The sequence below is a fragment of the Anolis sagrei genome, chromosome 2, assembly GCF_037176765.1.
Source record: "Anolis sagrei isolate rAnoSag1 chromosome 2, rAnoSag1.mat, whole genome shotgun sequence".
Taxonomy (NCBI): domain Eukaryota; kingdom Metazoa; phylum Chordata; class Lepidosauria; order Squamata; family Dactyloidae; genus Anolis; species Anolis sagrei.
Window position 1 is genome coordinate 252,334,213 of NC_090022.1, and position 17,755 is coordinate 252,351,967.

Genomic DNA, 17,755 nt, shown 5'->3' on the forward strand with positions numbered 1-17,755 from the left:
TGGGCAACCTTTTGAGCTTGGTGTGTCAAAATTTGCAAAAAACCTGAGCATAACTTGGGTGGAGTATCACTTTGAGAAAAAAACCCCATAATTTTGCAATATAAGAAAAATGTATAATCCATGCTGAGTTATGGAGTGAACAATGCTCAAACTTGCAGATGTTAAATTTGTAAAGCCTTTTACAAATTTAAGGATGGAATTAGATTGGCTCTTATAAGGTGTATTTCTCTGTATGTGGCCACATGTGTCTGCGTGTCATAAAAATAGCCATGCATGTCAGTGCTGACACACGTGTCATAGGTTCACCATCATGGCTTTAGTGGATGATGGTATTGTCCTCTAAATCGAGGACACGTACACATTTATACACACAATATGTCTCATAAATGCATAAATAAATAATGTAATCATTTTTGGATTTATGATATTGTGGAGGAATGACCAGGAAGGAGAGAGATCATTCTTCCTCCATTTCAGAAGACCTTTCTTTATCCCACACTTAACTTCTCTTCCTCCTAACTCCTAAATATTTAGGCTAATATAGGCAACAAGGAAGGAATCTGCATAACTGTTGCACTATACTCAGAACTCTGACAGCTGTATCTGACCATCAGTTTAGGGATAAACATGGTGTATATCACAACTCACTCCCCATATTTCTGTAAAGCCAATGCAGCTGCTATTTTGAGGATTAGTAAAGCCATCACTCATTATTATTATTATAGCTTCACAGACTTCACAAGGAAGAGAAAGTAGGAATCATTTCTGTGCCATGAAAACAAATGGAATGAAAGTACTGTGTGTCATTCCTGAATTAGAGAAAGGATAGATCAGCATTAATAGAGTGACAGGAGCAATTGTTGTACCCCCAGATCTATCATGTAAAAGGGGACATAAGGTTGAAAGAGATTTTGTAATCTGTTACTTTCCAGCAATAAACAAAGTCTTTGAAGCTGAAGGATAAAGGCAAAATAGTGAACTGAAACAGAGAACAAGAGAAGAGATCAGGAATGTTTTTCAACTAGAATGCTTTAGAGGTTGGTGGGTAATTAGAGCTCTCTCGCATTCATGTGTATTTCAATTAAGTAATAAAACATGACAGGGCTTATATATCTGGATGACGGAAGCCAGTACTGTGAGTGTAATTTTTTAATGGGGAGTCATTTAGGAGTGTAACAGCTCCTCTCCATGTACAAATTATCTACATGCAAAAATGCCATATGTTAATTTGTTACTGGATCTCTATCAGGGGCTCCCAATTTTTTTACGTGTAGAGGGGTTGCATCAGAATGACCCACAGCATGTGCCTTTATCAATCCAGCATAGGCCTTGATTTCTATACTGGCCTTGATTTCTATATCCTTTATTTGTTCTATAGCTTTAGATTAGAATCACTTTATTATACTATGCTTAAGATAGTGCTTTTTCCTGGAGGCAGGGGAGAGGTGGGCAGACAAAAATCTGCCAGCTTTAAACTCCATATTATTTCACTGCCTTGCTTTGTTTGCAGTTGCAACACTAGTGGCATTTTCCTCCTGCCTTCACTGTCTCTGCTGCAGTGGTTCTGCTAGGTTCTGCCACTACATCAGAAAGAATTCATCCCAAGGTGAGCAACTGCACAGGAGGCGAAAGCCATTTCTACTTGTCGGGCTTTAGGGGCCACATTTAGGTGTTCAAAGGCTCCCATAGTGGTTTATGCCCCACACTTTCCTACTCTACTTAGAGAATCATTCAGCCACAGGATATATGGTAATACAGCCCAATTCTTGGTGTCTTGGTTTTTAGGCCTATTTTTGGTATTATTGGGACATTGATTCAGAAAATTGAACTGAATAGACTGCATCAGTTCTACTTTCTAAGATATAATTATCATGATTTTCTATGGGAGAGCAGATGGCTACTGGTAGATGACATATGTTCTTTTATCTCAAAAACTAGTGCAGATATGGAGAAACCCATGCCATTTTTTAATTTAGCAGGTCAAATATACCCAGAAACATTAACATTTGAAGCCCCAAAATGTGTGTTGGTTAGTTTAATGGCCATGACTCTGTTGGCTAGTGCAAAGGATCAGAGGTAGCATCAGCATGCCAGAAAGGGTTAAATGGCCCTAGGAGCCTGGAAAGTCAGGAGGTTGTGGCAACAGATGACTAGACGCTATCTCTTCAGGAGAGAAAGACAGCCTAAATGCTCAAAACTTCTAAAATCTTTCCATTTCCCTCAGTTCTTTATTATGCCAGTTGGTATAAAATTCAAGCGATAAGAAAAGTAAAACATGTCCACAAATGAAGCTAGATATCATGGTAACCAACTCAGTATTCTAGACATTCTGAACCATATCAGCTTCAATTATTTGTTTTGGGAAATTATCAAACTGATTTATTTTTCTGATTTATATTATTGCACTTAATTTGTTTACACTTCCATTGGAGCTCATCACTTTTAAGTGCTTAATGAGTATGCATTTTAAATGCTTCTCTATAATATTTTAAAGGTGCATTTTTTTTTACCAGGCTTATTTTAATTTGTTCAAATTTGAGAAGATTTGATAATTTGATACAGCATTTTATACTTTTATATTATAGCCACCTTAGGAAAGTAGACCATCATCCTGAAAGGTGGCTGAGAAAAAGAACTGCTCTAAGCTGTAGTTTGAACTGAGCCTGGATTGTTGTCACTAATATTTTGATTATTTCCAAACCACACTCTCTCCCCATAGGGACTCTGGGTGGTTTACATACATATAAAACAGGCAAGCATTCAATGCCATGCTTAAAAGCACACAACAATCAAAATTTTTTAAAAATGACCATTTTAAAACTTATTATCAAAAATAATTTTTAATTCTTTAGGAAGGGAGTTCAGAGGCAAGAAGCGATAATGGAGAATGCCCCCTCCCTCGTTCCCACCAAGCAGGCTTACGATGGGGGTAGGACTGAGCAGCAGGGCCTCCGCTGACCACAGTGCATAGATGGCTATAATCCAGGAGTCACTATCCCACCTATATGAAAGTCACAGCTGCAAGGCCTCTGGTTGCCACAGTAGCTGTCGATAGTTTCAACTTAAAATAGTTAAAAAGAATTTGTGATAGGACCAAGAAGCCATATGTTAATTTGAAGGCCATAAATCATTTAAGCCCCATACAAGCCTTAAAGCAATTGTGGTAGCAATTAAAGTAGACTAATTGAATCAACTGGATTTAGTAAAACCACACTTATGCAAGTTCCATGATGCAATTGTTGGTTATACTCAGGTTGGTACTAACAACTGGATTTAGGCCACTGGCTTTATCATGCCACTTTTTCAGAAAGAAAAAGTGATATCACATTTTGAAATATAACAATAATATAAGTAACTTACTTGGAATGTTTCAAAGCATTGCAGTGATGGCAACTAGTAGTATTATCACAACGGTCACCAGACTGAAGACAGCTCTTACCATTAATAGTTGTGTAGAAGAGTGAATTTCAGCAGGTGTCGCTCATCAACAACCAAGTAACAAGCAACACCTGATGAATTTCCCTCTTCTGCACACCCATTAAAGGTATAGGAGTTCTGGCAACCCTATTACTGCTCGGAACAAAACTATATATTTTCATTGGGAATGGTTATATTTGTATTCCAGTAAAGTGACCATGACCTTTCTAGGACAATTCACTTCATTCTCCCTCGGTTTATGATTCCCGCCCAAAAGACATTTCATATTCTATAACTATAAATACTTCATTTTTATTGCTGTGTTTTGTGGTGGGGAAGAAGGGTTACCATCAGATGGGCGTTGTCCAAAATTGTATTTTTATTTCTGCAAACTGTTACATCCCATTTGGGGGGGAAAGGTAGGTTAATAATAATAATGGTAATAATAATAATGGTAATAATAATAATAATAATAATAATAATAATAATAATAATTTTCACCAAGGATGGTGATAACTCATACTTGTCTAGCACTGTGGTTCTCATCCTATTGGCACTCTATTAGAGTTCATTATTAGAAGGAGTTGTTGCTGTAGTTCCTAATTAATTCTACCTTTGTTCTTGAATGAGACTTGAAAATAAAATTTCTGGGTTCCTCACAAAATAGTACTATATACAATATATAGCAACTTAAAGCAAAAATATTTCATTTTTAAAAATACAATGCCAGAAAAGAGTAGGTTGAGGTTTTCCTACACACTCCTTAAGCTTTTATGGAGCTCAATATTTGCCGTTTTTGTCCGGCAGTACACAAATGCCACAAGGCATTAATATTAGGCACGGGACAAATCTCATTAAGCCATTAGGTCCCAACAGGGGGTAATTATATTTTTTATCACAAGACAATCCAAATTCTGAGGGAAAGATGTGTACCCAGCTGGGTCCAATGCCCTTAGGGCATCATTATGGCTTGATAATCTCACCTGTGCAACTGTCAGGTTTCATTGCCCAATTAATTTACCTCCATAGGCTGTTCAATAAAATGCCCCCTACAGTAATTTTGAATGATTTAATGACTTTATGTCTTTTGGATTAACATAACGAGATGTTGTAGGTCTTGCAAACTCACTCCTTGTACAGTTGGGCAGTTTCCATATCCCTCTGTCCGTTGTATGACACTGAAAGCCAGAAGACTGTGTGAGAGCCATCGATAATGAGTCAAGCTTACCTCAAATTCATTTTGGCTAGGTTTAAATACACATGAAATTTCATTTCCCTTCTCCTTCTTGCTCATTTCTAGGGACTAGATTCCAGTGCATGAAAATTCAGAGTGTAACAATTTAGGGCCAAACTAAAGGGACATGACAACATTACAGAAAAGAATCCCAGTCAGGATTGAGAGAAGTATTGAAGAGAGAAATAGTTCACTCTCTTCTGCTTTGATCATCTCTCATTTAGAATGCTGCATCATGTTCTGGGTGCCATGACTCAAGAAGGAGTCGCCTAGCTCTATGCAACACTCTAACAAATTATTATTTTAATCCCTTCTATTTATGTTGACTAAACATTAGCTACTAAATAACCCACCTCGAGTTACCATATGGCTGAGAAAGGCGGGCTATAAATATCATAAATAAATAGCCATGGGAAGGACCTATTTTCATCCAGATTCAGCCACCAGTCACTTTCAGCTCAGTGTTCCCCCCTCTTTCCTTTTTCTTCCCTATCATCTCCAATTCTTTTCCTTTGTGGATAATCTTTTATCTAAGACATAAGTTCCTTTTCCCACCCGCAGTCCCCAATGATGTGCCTCATCTCTTCGGCCACATCTACACTGACCATTTAATGCAGTTCAAAGCTAGCTTCAAACTGCAGTGGTCAGACAACAAACTACATAAAAGCACATAAAAGAAAACCCTTGATGTGCACCAGTGCAATGTTGGTTGCGTAATCACCATCTGGGCCTCAAACTGGTTCCAGAATCTTCTATGTAGTCATCTGCACAAAGAAACCACTTTCTTTAATAATGATTTGAAACTGCATTAAATGATCAGTCTATCTCTAGCTCCATCTCCTAACTCCATCGCTAAGAAGTTACTGGCATTGTTAATGAGAAGTGTGAAGAAAGTTATTAGGGACCCTCCCCCAATATGCAAATAATTTCCCAGAAAAGGTGAATTTAATACTGTTTTGTAAGATAAAAATACAAGCAAAATTTAGTGATTCAATAAAAGGATTTCTGAGAAAAACACTCAAGTGTTCAATATTTTGTTTGTTTAGTACTACATTGTACTAAAGCCCATGAAAACATTCTATAAGTGGTATAAAGGCAGATAAAACTAGAAATAGTTATATTCAACACTGAACTACAACTTTCTCAACATACCAGCTAGGAGGGGAAAATCTGGGATTTGGTGATATCTTTAATAGGTCAATAAAAATTCATGAATTGTTGAGGCCTGTGAAGTCTCTGAGGATGAGGAGGGGGACTTTTTGGTGGAGTCTCAAATTTTTACTTCTGAGCCTGGGGATAATGAAAGTGTTCCTCCTGGTGATGGGAATGTTTCAGTTAGATCTGTAACAATTACAGTTACGAAGAGATAGTGCAAAGAAGAGACAATTTTTTTGTGCCCAGAGGTTGAAAAGTAAGCAAAATGAGCCTAGGTGTGAAGTGATGTCATGGGTAAGATTTAGAATTCTTAAGCGTTTTGAGGTAATGTTCATCATGAGATCAACACTGAATTTTCAGGGGTCAAGTTGTGTGTCTTGGGAGCTCCGAGTTAAGAGTCCTTGTCTTTGGCTCTATATCTTGCTTTCCTGTTTAAGATCAATGCCTCTTGATTGCATTACAATTCTTAGTTCAAGTTCTAAAGTCTTTGGATTATATTATGTACAAGTTTTCAAGCCTTTGGATATAGTTTTGGTTTAAGTGTTGAAATCCCGATTACGGTTTCTTGTTTTTACCTTTTGGGATTATGGATTCATATTAAGAATTGGTCGCTGCTTTTTGTTATGCTCAAGAATATCACGTTTATCAATATAACTTTGAAAATGCTTTTACCATCTGGTTTTTGACCATAACTTAGTGATTGCTTAGTCTGCTCATTTTGAAATGACCCTTGGATTATTGTCTACTCATTTTTGAACTGCTTCTTCTATTATATACACGTGTCTTAATAAACGTATTACTTATTGTTGAACTGTGTGGTGTTTGGGTGAAAAGGAAGCATGCAGGCTGGTGGGCTGCAACATGTATAGATATAGGACTCTATCCATGGTGGGAGTGGGGTGAGTCATATTACTATGGCATTATGTCCCATAGTGTTATAAAGGACCTCCTTCCATTTCTCATTCCTTTTCACACATTGTCTTTTCTTGCTAGTTTTACTGAATTTGTCAGTTTTCCGATTTATCGTATGACCCAGTGCAGTCCCTGCCCTCTCCAGAAAATACCTTTGTGGGGGGGGGGGGTGTTTATGGGATCCTTGATTTTCCCCTTTGATCCCACTACTCTAGAGTAGACCTCAGCAGCTGATTTTACACCAGACCCCACTTGAGGGGAAACCTGACTTTTCCTCTGATCCAGCAAGTCTGCAAGAGACTCAAGCAGCTAAACTTACACCAGACACCACTTGAGGGGAAACCTGACTTTTCCTCTGATCCAGCAAGTCTGCAAGAGACTCAAGCAGCTAACCTTACACCAGACACCACTTGAGGGGAAACCTGGCTTTCAAAAAAAATACCATGCTATGGTCATGGAGCAGGATGGAGCAGCTCCTATCCCACAAATTTTTTGGGTGTTTTCTCCTATTATCTCCCAGTTTCTGAGTCCAGAAGATGATTTGTGACAGTTTTCTCACCCCTTCCCTTTTTATGACTGTTTCTGATGTTTCTCTAAGGAATCCTGACAGAGCTGACAGAAAGTTCCCCTGCATTCTGGGAAGAGTTCAATCATAAAGCGACCCTTCAGTGGATTAGGAAGGATTTAAAGGGAGGGGTGTATAATATAGTTAGAATGGAGGGAAATGGAAAATTGACTTGTGAACATATTTTATGTTCTATATAATTAGGTTATATATATATATATTAATTATTACATTTTTTTCTATTTAATAAAATACATTAACTAGCTGTAAATACCCCATAACAATATAGTACTGAATTAATTCATTCAGAACAGAAGAACTAAGTGACAACAACACATATTAAGTCCAACATTCAGAAGCAATACTCACACTATATGGTTATAAGCATTAGAATGATGAAAACTCTGACTTCCTCACATCTTACAAAATCTCTGGATGTGTTTAGAAGTACAATCCATTGTGTAGACAGGATTTCAGTTTGCATTGTTGTAAAATGATTGACATTTGCCAGTTCTCTTCTTCAAACTGAGAAAGCCATATTTTCACATTTTAAAAGTGAGAAACTGAAAATTTATAATTAAGATTCCTGATCAGCTCATTTCAACATTATAATTTTAGCAGAGGGTTGAATATTTTTTTTCAAATAAAGCTTTGATCTGCTGAGATTTTTTTTAAAAGCGTGACATAATATTAAATTTTCAGGAGCCAACAGCTCAAAATGTAGTTTCTCACAGGCAGCTTAACTTTGATCCTCATAGTAGAGTGGAATAATGTAAATTAATATACAAAACCAATCAACCTAATGGATCAGCAGCTCTGGAAAAGTATTGTAGAATGTAACAAGTTTCGGATATACATATGTTCTAAAATCCAATAGCTAAACGAACTAATCTGAAATGTTAAAGATTACACAATAACACACTGAACGCACACATAGGCAACCAAATATGAGGGGAGGGGAATATAACATCTCCAAGATATAGACAGAAAGAAACACAGTAATATGTAATTTGTTTTGGTTCTCCAACTTTTTACTCTGTCCAAAAGTATGCTTTACAAAGCTCCTAAACACTGCAATCTTTTTGAACCTGTGAACTACACCTACATACTTATTGCATGCAAAACACAAGATTTTGGCTACTGATTTATGGTCCTTTCTATATATTTTCTAACTTCTCCCAAAGGGAAAATTTGAGTTCTTTTATTAAAGAAAGATACATTCCAGGTGGAGAAATGCATTCAGGTGTTCATACCATGGCTTTTCAAGGAAAGAAATCCCTAATATTTATTCAAGTGAATGGCTACTATTTATTCATGCCCAGTAAGGAAGCATTAAAAAAAGAAGTTTATGGTGAGATTCGATATTTCCACCCAACCAAGAGTCATTGGCAAGGAATTCCAGCATGGAGCGCTTTCAGCCATGAAAGGGTCGTGTCAGGCAGGCTTGTCATTTGAGCTGAATAATAGTAATGATTCTTTTTCACATTTCCCAGAATGATCTAAGAAAACTATTCCCATATTGGAAAGAAAGAAAATATATGACAGTAAGCAAAGGATTATCATGTTAGCACCAACAACACTGATTTTTGAAGATGTAATGCTACAATATCTATATGATTCTTAAAGTTGTTAATCAGGAGTAAATCCGAGGATTTCCTTTTGTGAAATGAAAGTAGGAGCAGGATGCTAGATTTCCAGCAAGAAATTTTTACCTACATCAGAATTACAATTTCTGGATTTTACTTTTTTCTCCTATCAATTTCTCTTGTTCTTTTTGTATATTGCTTATGTGGTGTGAACAGTCTTTTTTATTTTGTGGGGAGAGGGAAATGACTTTTGCTGGCATTGCTTAATGACACCAAATATTACATGGTGCTGCATGAAAAAGTGTGCCAGTTGATATTTTCAGGTACACCTAGTTGTGTAGATCTTCCATCAGGGCAGGATTCTAATTATGTTAAATCTACAACAACAAAAGAGAGGCAATACTAAAGGACATGACCAACAGAGTATGGTTGGATCTACACTGCCATATAATCCAGTTTCTGAACTGAGATTATTTATTTATTTATTTATTTATTTATTTATTTATTTATTTACTATATTTATATACCGTCCCTCCCAGCCCTTAGGTGACTTGGGACGGTTTATAGTTGGTGCCAAGACCATAAAATACAATATCAATACAATAAAAACAATCGGATAATAAAGCCATAACAAAATCAATAAAAACATGAACATTAGGGTCTCCTATTAAAAACATTGTCCAATCACATCATCCAACCTTTCCATTTCCCTACGTCTGTTACACTGTACTTGGAAATCCCTGCTTAAAGAGCCAAGTTTTGACTCTCTTTCAAAATGTTAAAAGGGAGGGGGCCGATCTAATATCCTTCGAGAGGGTGTTCCATAACTGAGGGGTCACCACTGAGAAGGCCCTGTCTCTTGTCCCTGCCATCCGTACTTGTGATGAAGGCGGGGAGATGCATTTGGACAGGTAAGTTGGGCCAGAACTGTTTAGGGCTTTATAGGCTAAAGCCAGCACTTTGAATTGTGCCCGGTAGCAGATAGGCAGCCAGTGGTGCTGACATGATGGCAACAGTCTTGGACTTTGAATTGCTATCAATTCCATCAGCGCTGCCTCTGGAAAATCCTGCAAATATCTTGGGAAGAGAAGCGGACAAATGTCAGCGTGCTGGAAGAAGCAAAGACCACCAGCATTGAAGCGATAGTCCTCTGCCATCAACTCCACTGGACCGGCCACATTGTCCGTATGCCTGACCACCGCCTCCCAAAGCAGTTGCTCTACTCTGAACTTAAGAACAGAAAACGGAATGTTGGTGGACAGGAAAAGAGATTTAAAGATGGCCTCAAAGCCAACATTAAAAACTATGGCATAGACACTGAGAACTGGGAAGCCCTGGCCCTTGACCAGGGCTTCCCAGTTCAATGCGGTCAGCTGTGACCAGCAGTGCTGCAGAATTCGAGGAGGCACGAGTGGAGGGTGAAAGAGAGAAACATGCCAGGAGGAAGGCGCGTCAAGCCAACCCCGACCGGGACCGCCTTCCACCTGGAAACCAATGCCTTCACTGTGGGAGAAGATGCGAGTCAAGAATAGGGCTCCACAGCCACCTACAAACCCACAAAAATAGTCATCAAGAAAGACCATCTTACTTGTCCAACGAGGGATCGCCTAAATAAGCAGACAGGCAGCCAATGGTGCTGACGCAACAGAGGAGTTGTATGCTCCCTGAGTGTCACTCCCATTAGCAATCTGGCTTCTATCTGTTGGACCATTTGAAGCTTCCGGACAGGATCACATGCAGACTGCAAACCTGCGTCTTCAGAGGGAGTCTAACCCCATCCAACACAGGCTGTAACCCTATGCCCTATTCGGCCTTACGACTGACCAGGAGTACCTCTGTCTTATCTAGATTCAATTTCAATTTGTTAGCCCTCATCCAGATAATCACAGCAGCCAAGCACCAATTCAGGACCTGAACAGCCTCCTTAGTAGCAGGTGGGAAGGAGTGACAGAGTTGGACATCATCTGCGTATAGATGACACTGCACCCTGAAACTCCAGATGATCTCCCCTAGCGGCTTCATGTAAATGACAACACGAGGGACAGCATGGAACCCTGAGGAACCCCACAAGACAACGGTTGTGGGGTTGAATAGGTGTCTCCCAATAATACCATCTGGGAACGATCCTCTAGGAAGGACTGGAGCCACTGCAAAACAGTACCTCCAAGACCCATTCCCTCAAGGCATCCCAGAAGGATCCCATGGTCAATTGTATTGAAGGCCACTGAGAAGTCCAGCAGAACCAACAGGGACACACTCCCCCTGTCTAGATCCTGGCGTAGATCATCAATTAAGGCGACCAAGGCTGTCTTGGTTCCATGTCCCGGCCTAAAGCCAGCTGGATCCAGATAATCCGTGTCTTCCAAGAATATCTGGAGTTGTGAGGCAAACATATTATCTGCTTTGAATTGGAATATATGTCTACCCATGGCATTTCACACATCCTCTATGGATTGGTATGGCTCCTTCTGTTTCTTATAATTTATAGTGTGTTTGGTGTATGTGTAAAGGCTGGCAAAAGTAAAGTTAAGCTAACTGTACTTAAAAGAAAGTGTACTATTTCTCTCCCCCCACCCCAATATATAATTTAAGAAGAAATAAATACATAATATCCCATGTGTGCTTGTGTCAACAAAATTGTTCCAATCATGTTGGATCAAGTTACGTAAGTCAATGCTCAAATAGGGACCTATTTGAAAGCAGAAAGAAAGGCAGTCCCTTCTCCTCTCCTCTTTCTTAACCACCTTTTTTGACCTGAGTGGAATTCAGCAGCAATTTTAAAGCATTTAAAATATATTTGGCAAATGAAAAAAATCCAGTTTCTAGATCCTCCTACAATTGTGTTGAAAGTTAAGCTTAAATTTAGGTAGCTTGCCATCTTAATGGAGCAAAAGAATGCTTACTAAAGAAAGTATGGCTGTAATGGATTTAGTATCTCTAACTATGATTCTTAACATGGTTTCTGACAAACTACTCCCTGACACAACAAAAATATTCTATATTTGCACAGTTGTATCTAATAATGGAAGTACTCTCAGAGCATGTTTTTGTAATGATGCCGCCGTAAATCAGAATCAATAATGCTGACAACGATCTATCTCAGAGTGAAACACATGATATTTTTACAAAGCTGAAACATTATCTCTGCATTAAGGAAAGAGAACAAACTACATATTTTTGAAAAGCTGTCTCCAGGTTATCTGTGCAGGAAACATTCAACACTGCCACCAGCATCATATAAATACATTAAAAATGGGAGTTAAAGTATTTTTACAATTAAACTGTAGACATCTCAATGTCTTTGGGATCACCTTCTCTTAGGCAAGACAACAGAGGTTTCATCAGCCGCTGCTTTCATAATACCTCCAGGGAGGGGAAGAGCTTATTTGGAATTCTGCTCGGTTATCATATAAAAAGCTTGATCTTATCAGTACAGGTGCAAAGTCTTGCACACGTTGCAACATCTAACAGCTAAGGGGAAGGTCAGAGATCAAACAGGAGCCCAACCCAGCTGTGCCTTCCCCCCCCTTCTTTTCTCAACTCCTTGCTCTTGAAAAAAAAGTCAAAACAAGTGACACCTTATTTAATTCATTTCTTTAGTGGTTTTTTGTTTACATAATGATGTCTCCCTTGATTGCATTTCATCTTGATCTCAGTGATCAGCATGGTTGGAATACGATTCTACACTTCTGAACTGAAAATGGGCTTGATCCACCCACCCACTTTCCAGGAAGGGAAGAAACTTGCAATCACATGTATTGATGTGGGTTAAGCAAAAGGCTGCCACTTGTTTGAACTATGTTGGAATAATTCATTCTGCTTAAGGATGCAGCTGCATTCTGGAAAGGTATTTTGTTTTTCTATAAAAAAAATGCAACAAAGTTGTTATTTCCTCCCTAGCTTTTTAAAAATTAGTATTACCATTACACAGAACAGGCTTCATGACACTGTAGAAGCTATCACATACTTCCTTTGTTAGCACTAGGTTAAATGCAAAATATATCATATGGAGCACAAGTATCAGCATCCAGCAGAACACTATGCTAGCACCACACAGCATCTATGCAGAATAATAACATTGTGCAATCCCTTTGTTTTGCACTTGCATGTTGCTCTAAAGAAACCCTATACTGGTTTTTCAGAAACAGGCTTGCTTCTCCAAAGATGGAGAATCTAGTATCTATTCCAATGAAAAAAACCCTTAATATATTGGGAGGGAATCTCCCACCTACAGCTACAATGCCACAATAATAGACCTGGAGCTGATCACCTGCCAATTTCACTGATTTCAGATTTTCAGTATACTTTTTGAAGATAAGAGCATGGGATGAAATAATTATTTCCTGCCGTGAACAGTTTCAGAAAGCCAGCATGAAGCCCAGGATGAACCAATTGCTTGGAAATATGATGGTTTGGAGAACTGGTAATGGAATAATGCAGTGCCTTTCATCTAAGACAGCTCAATATTGTGTTGAATTGGAGAAAGAAGAACGTGTAAAATAAATCTTTCTTTTTTCAGAAGGAGCAATGGATGTGGGCAAAAGATAAATTGCAATGGCATACGTTCGACATGTGCCACTGTAAATCCTTACAGTATTATTGAGTGAGTAAATGTTGCCATACGTAAAATGAAGCAAGATAAATGCCCAGGAAAGGACGGAATAAGAATAGAACACCTAAATGCAGGAGGTTGCAACCTTCAAAAGGCAATCATAGAACATTTTATGCAATACTTTCAAAGTGCCATCTTACCTAAAGATTAGACAGTGTCTGAAACTATACTTCTAATGAAGAAAAGAGACACAGAAAACCTTAGTAACTATCATCTTATTACACTCCTCTCTCAATTATATAAAGCTTTTCACATGGATCCTGCTGCAAAGAATATCTCAAGATGTGAAAATCAACAGAGAATAAGCAGGCTTCAGACACAACTACTCCAGTCTCGATCATATCCATGCTACTGGGGGAAAAAGCAGAGAATATCAAGTTCTGTTTAATCTTGCTTTCATTCATTACTAAAAGGCCTTTGACTTTGTTGACATCAGTGCTGTCCTTAATGCTCTGCACCAAGCTGGTGTAAATCCAGTGTATGTGAACATCATAAAAAGCCTCAATACAGGGTGCACAATGGATGTGATACTGTTGTCAGAAGTGTGTCACATCAGAATAAATAAAGGAGTGTATCAAAGAGACATTATATTGCCAAAACTGTTTGCAGCTACTTTTGAAAACCTCTTCCAAAAAAATCAAATTTAAAGGCAGGATTTCAATTGATGGCAAACAACTTTTTCATCTCCTCTTCACAGGCAATTGTGTCCTTTTCACCAAGAATCCAGAAGATTGACAACATGATCTCCAAAAACTAGTTCAACTCTCAAAATCAGTAGGACTGGAAATGAACTTGAAGGAAATGAAATGAATTGAAAATGATCCGTATGTCCAGGGCCGCACCATTATAAATGGAGATGAAATTGAGGAAGTTACTAAATATGTATATTTTGGACAAGTACAGTTGATTGAATTGGCAAATGGAGGATGAGCAAGAAGACGAAAGGCGGCTTGGATGGCTTTTAAGCAAAACCAGACAGTGTTAACAAATGCTAGGCTGCCAATGAAAGTCAGAGAAGATATCTGCAGCACTACAGTTCTACCGGCAATTTTATATGCATTTGAAACATGGGCAACAAAAAAGTTAGAGGAGAAAAAACTGGCGGTGACTCAGAGAGCAATGGCAAGAAGGATGTGTGGCACGACAATGAGAGATAATGTCAGCAACTAAGAGCTGTGTCAAAAAATTGGGGTATGCGACATTGTCAATGAGATCTCAGGCAAAAAGAAGACGGGCAAGGCATATAACACAAACAAAAGACAACCGATTGATATGGCGGCTAACAAACTGGATACCATGACACCATAAGCAGCCCTTGGACAGATCTCGTACTCAATGGGATGAACCAATAGTTAAGCTATTTGGCAAAAAAGGAAAACAAAAGCACAGGATCGTATATTTTGGCAAATGGTAAATTTGCAAGGCACCCAAAAGGCGGATAAGTTGAGGATCTTTTCACATTTGCCTTTGACTTGTTCAGTTGGTTCAGCTGGTTTGGAAGCCCATAATAGCATGGGCTCTGCCACCATTTTTTTTAGTGGCTGCAACAAAACAGTGGCTGTCAAAACCCAGATGCTTTTGGTTACATGTGGAGTGCAGGGAGAAAGCCACCTGCTAGAAGGAAAAGCAAGAAGGGGGGAAAGGCTCCACTCCAGCACCTCCAAATCAAGTGAGAAGAGAGGACTTTTTTTAAAGGAAACCCAGGGTAGATACCACCGTGTTGCTCCCTCTTCCTTCTCTGGGAAGTGGGAAGCCTTCTTAAAATGCCTGCTGCAGGGAGAGAGTGCATGCGCCTGCAGCTCCTGTCTCCTTTAGAGTAGAAACAGTTTTAATGAAGCATTAAACCAGGTCTCTTCTATAGACAGAAGGGAAAGGATCACAAAAAGAGTGGTATCTTAACTGTGATGGTTTTAATCCAGGTCTTAACGAAGAATATAAGGACAAACAATGCCTAAAATGATGGGAAAGGGAGCATGTGGAAAGTCCTGCCCTTCCATTGCCACCAATGGGCTGGACAGAAAACAAATCCTTTGGCTTCCCAGATAAAAATGGATTTCTGTCCTCCTGAATTTGGGAGTCCCCTGAAAAATGGATCATGGGGGCCATTTGCCCAAGACTTTTGGAAAGTGTCAAGTTAGAGAGTGCCGTTTTCTTCAAATTCTGAAATCCAAGACACCGAAACGGATTGCGCTTTACTGGGATTGCACAAGCCTAGTGTAGAGTTAAGGTACAGCTCATGGATAAGTTGACCAAGGTTTTTTTGGTTGTTTTTTTATTAAAATTTCTAGACCTATACATGTAGTCAATGGAATGTATACAGATACTAATACCAGCTTTTTATCAGTGGTTGTCTCATAGAATGTGAAATAGTAAGAAATACAGGATGTATACTAATGGGAAATTAGATTGTTATATTCACTGCTTTAAAAATTAAGCATAATTGGTTAATGTATTTAGCATGCATATAAAAGTGTTAAAACAAGCTATTTAACCAAATTATTTTATAGATAATTTAATAGATTTCAAGTGCCTCATAATTATTGCTTGCAGTAGCTCTTCCCAAGTCCTTGGACTTTGCATATTTAATACCTCAGTGAATGATAATCAAAAACCTTGAGAAGAAATATACTTACCTTGATATGCAAGTATGTTTTTCAGATAGTTTTTTGAGAAGGTCACTGCAGTAGGTGAACGCTGGTAATCACATCAACACAGAATATCTTGTGCTGCTTTAAATTTATCTTTTTAAGTATTATAGATTTCAGATGAGAGTCAATTTGGCATAGTGGTTTGAGCACTGGGCTATGACTCTGAAGACCAGGGAATGAATTTCTATTTGGCCATGGAAACCGAGTTGGGCAAAGAATGCTTTTTTCCCACTTTGCTTCATAGCAAAAATGGGGCCTGCCGTGCACCATCACAAAATGCATGGCAGGCCCTGCCCACTTTCCTCACAAAGTTGGGGGGAAGAGCCAAAAGGATATATATATATATATATATATATATATATATATATATATAGCCCTGGTAGAGCTACCTGCACTTTCCTCTCTATTCCCCGGTGTGATGGAGGAAAGAGTGGCAGGGCAACATGAATTGCTGTGTGTTGTCACCCTTTCTGCCTTCTGATGAAGGGAGGAGGGAGGATGTGTGAGGTGCCACAAGCCGCCCTGTGCATCTTCCCTTTCGCTGGCAATTGCCAGTGCAATGGCACGGCCTGAATGAGCCATATGAAGAATTCCTTAGAGGATGGCAAAGACACTCTTCCACTAAAAAAAAATCTTGCCATGGACACTGTATAATAGGTTCACTTTAGAGACACTATAATTCAGGAATGACTTGAAGCACACAATAGCAACAAAAGATAGGCAGTCTCAGTGATCACACTAAAATTAAGCTGAAAGGTCACTAGTGTACTTCTCAAACTTGAAATGGGAGGTTTCACAGGAAAATTTCAAAATAGTCATCACTTTTGTCACTTTTTATTCTTTGTTCAAGCCCTGGTAGCAGTAAATACAGTCAGCCCTAAATATCTACAGATTTTGCATCTATAGATTCCATTCTTCTCTTGTAAATTAAAAAAATACATTCCAAGAAACAAATTTTGATTTTGACATTTTATATAAGGGACACCATTTGCTTTACATTGTTTGTAATGATACTTGAGCATTCACAGAATTTGGTATCCATGGGGACCCCTGGACTGCAGATGTTAACAATCAACAGAGTTTCCATATTGTCTTGTATCTCCTAAAATGGAGGCAATGGGAATACATAGAGAGAAAAAATCACTGAGACAGTTGTTCTCACATGTTAATGCTTCTTAATTCCAAATATTAGTTTTTCACAGGCCAACAGGAGGAGAAGTACCAACTTGTTTTGCTCAAGGAAAGGTGGTACCAACAATGAGGAAAAAGAAGAAAGCATTAGAAAGGGATTGCAAAAGACAAAAAAGGTGGTCGGGACAGTGAAATGGCTGAAGGAGCTGGTTGTCTGGCTTTATATCCTCTCATGGAGCCTTAGCTCTAAGGACTAGATATCCAAGAAATAGGTAACACAAAGTGTAAGCCTTTTTCCCCATTGCTGCTACTGCTGGTGCCTCCTTGTACAGGCATGGAGAGTGTTTAACCACTTTGATTATTGATCATTACACAAATGGTTTGTTACTATAGAATTGTGACCCAGATGTTTCAAACTGCAACTTCTGTAAGCTCTGATCATTGGTCATGGTGGCTGGGTTGGATGAGAACTGTAGTCCAAAATATCTTGAATGC